Source organism: Poecilia latipinna, unplaced genomic scaffold (assembly GCF_001443285.1).
Source record: "Poecilia latipinna isolate Pla-1442-1.1 unplaced genomic scaffold, P_latipinna-1.0 Scaffold885, whole genome shotgun sequence".
Taxonomy (NCBI): Eukaryota; Metazoa; Chordata; class Actinopteri; order Cyprinodontiformes; family Poeciliidae; genus Poecilia; species Poecilia latipinna.
Window position 1 is genome coordinate 15,068 of NW_015113501.1, and position 2,984 is coordinate 18,051.

Below are 2,984 nucleotides of genomic sequence, written 5' to 3' on the forward strand. Positions count from 1 at the left end.
TTTAAGTATTTATATATGCTTAAATTGTTTGTTCTTACATCTTTTAAATAGTTAGGTTTTTACTTATTAATCCATTGTGTTTTTTGGTGGGGTTTTTTTTGTATACCTCAATTATGGATTGATTGATATAGCTTGGTCATTTTGGCCTTTTAGTTTGATTTGAAAACAAGTGGAAGGTGAAGTCCAGTCAGGGGTGCCTGTATGGTGACGTTCTTCCAAGGTTTTCACCCATCAGGCTGACATCCTGGTGCTGGACCATAAGGGCAAAATTGAGGGTGAACACCGAACCGATGAACTGGAAAGCGACACAAGGGGCAGAATAATGCGAGCGTCTGGATGTCTATGAACGCGATTGGTTCGGGTGTCAGCATCGATAGAAATGGCTGGATCATGTGGTTCAGTGAAACCGGACCTCATGAGCCCCATGAGGAAATAATCATCGTTGCAGCCAAAGAACAAAACCGAAGGAGCGCGTGTTTCCTCTGCTAGCTTCTGCAGATAAACGTATCATAAGTACACCATCTTTGTGAGCCGAGTCATTAATGGTTCCTCACACATGAAGCGGGACTCAGATGTCCTCGCTGACATGCATGCGTCTGCACCCACATTCTGACTCCCACACACATCTCCCAATGCAAACACGTAATGCAGCGCCCCTGCTGCGTGTTTAGAAAGGAAAACAGCTTGTAGGGATGACTGGCCACAAAAAATCTGAGAACAAAGAGACAAATAACGCTCGTCAAGTCATCGCAGAGATTATAATGTCACTTGGGAGCCAAAGCCCAGCATAAACACCCCGCTGTGCAAAATTTCAATAATTTTTCCTTAAAGCAATATTATCCCCCTCTTTCTCTCCTTTCACCCTGCTTTTGTTTGAGAAGCACATAATTCACTCCAAATCATAGCTCTGCCGTCTGAATTTTTAAAGGGTTTTGTAGCTTAGCGGTGAGATTTGCCCTCGGCGGAGACGTATAATCACGCCTGTTTTGTTTAGGATGTGGAGGAGACAGCTCAGTTTTCTAACTGTGTCAGAAAGAAAGAATTATGAACAGTCACAAAGGTCAAATGTGTAAAACATCAAGTGATTTGTTAATGCATAAAGGCTGATTTAGTATTCACCTGCTAAGGAACGGCACTTGACCTTTTCATTTTCAACACCTTTCCCACAGACATGTTCATGCAAAAGCGAATGTGTGGGACGTGGACTTTGAGCGCCATTTTCTTTTACCTCCTTTCTGTAGGGCCGAGTGTTCCTCCCACTCTCTGAGAGTGAATGTGTGGCCTGGAGGATTTTCTGAGGGACCATATGGCACAATACACCACAATATAGGTAAGGTTGGCTTTTGTCACAACGTGAAGCCTGACACCGCTTTTGTATCAAAAGCTGAGAAACTTTAGGTCATAATGTGGGACTTTCTGATCTGGTTTATAGATTTATTCTTGTATTTTCTCAAGAGGCAGAAGTTAGCAAAATAAAAAAAAATAAAAAAAATGTCACACTGTTAATATTTATTAAAACAAAGATTAAGTCAAAATGGGGAAAAAAAGCCACCTGTAGCTGCAATACCTCAATGTAATTGTTTTAAGTGTTAATTCATTGTGGATGAAACTATTTTTACAATGTTACTTCAGCTCATGTAGGTTTCCCAGATAGGCATCCCAACGACATCATTTCCAGAGATGCTAACCCTAACCCAAGTCAAAAACAAGCTTTTGTAGTCTTAGAGAAAATGCAAGAACTTAATCTGAGATTTACATGACATTACTCATTATTCTAAATCTGGGAAGACTAGAAAAAAGTTTTTCACTTGGGAATAATCTATGTGTAAAGTGATCGACTTTAAATTGCCTGAACATGACCTTATGACGCTCGATTGATGGACACCACCAACTACTAATGTCTTTCCCCCTGTATATGGTTCTGAACAGCAAACTCAGAAAAGTCCTGGTTTTAGAGGAGCTTCTTGCAACCTAGAGGAGTAGCAATTGGATTTATTCATTTATTTTCCACATCTTTTCTGCTGCGTCTTGTAAAGTGATTTAAAATAATGATGTGTTTTCAATCTTGATCATGTCTGGACATTGAGTTTTTTTTTTTTTGTTTTGTTAAAGAGACGATACAAAAAGTCTCAAAAAATGTGTACAAGTTGAATATAATTGAATCCTTCTCATTTCTGCATTACATTGATGCCGTGAACTCAAGGAGTTAGCCAGGCTATCAGCATCTTCTACACATGTGAATGCTTGCATATGATAAGCACAATTATTTTTAAACAAAGCATTCCTCTTTTTTTTTTTTCTCATGAACCATTTGCAGAGTATTTTCCCCCAACTGATCACAGTAATGATGCATGTAAATGTTTTATCTCTGCTCTAGCTGATACTTTCTTTGTAGGCTGTAGCTAGAGGGGTTTTTGTTACCGTGCTAACTTTGCATGGAGACATCAGCCATTTTTTTTTACCCCAACACAAGTCATTTTTTCATCATTATTTCTGTTCGGTTCCAGAAGAAAACATTTGGATAATATCTTCATGGGTTCTGCTGTGAGCTTTAAAAGAAAAAGATGTACTTTTCTCCCTCAAATGAATAATATGCTCAGCACAAACAGAATGTGTGGAAAGTTAATATATGTGTATTTATAGTGCAAGGTTGGTAATGTCAATGGAAATAAAATTTGTATGTATTACAGTATCCCAGTGAATGTATTACTCTGCTGGTGAAATCTTCAGAGTCTGAGATATTGCAAACAATCTCTTATTGGGTCTTGCCATGTTGAGATCCATGCTTCTGCTGTTATGTTAATTGAAACGTTGTCATCTCAGGTGTGTTCCAACGTCCGAAGTAAATTAAACGCTGCATTATAGATCCCAAATTTACATGGCAAATCCATCTCTCCATTTTTTTTTTTTTTTTTTTTTTTTTTTTTAATTTAAAAAACAAAAACCATTAGGAACTTTTGACTTTTTTCCCCCCAAAAAATCCA

General features: G+C 38.2%; 1 protein-coding gene across 1 annotated transcript in view; it reads left to right on the forward strand.

Annotated features, from left to right (window-relative positions):
• Nucleotides 1-1,233: 1,233 nt before the first annotated feature.
• Nucleotides 1,234-2,984, forward strand: part of LOC106957213 (leucine-rich repeat and fibronectin type-III domain-containing protein 2) — a 49,979-nt gene continuing 48,228 nt past the window's right edge. The window contains exon 1 of the mRNA XM_015048480.1: nucleotides 1,234-1,330. The gene's annotated coding sequence lies outside the window, so the exon portion shown is untranslated. The remainder of the gene's footprint in view (nucleotides 1,331-2,984) is intronic.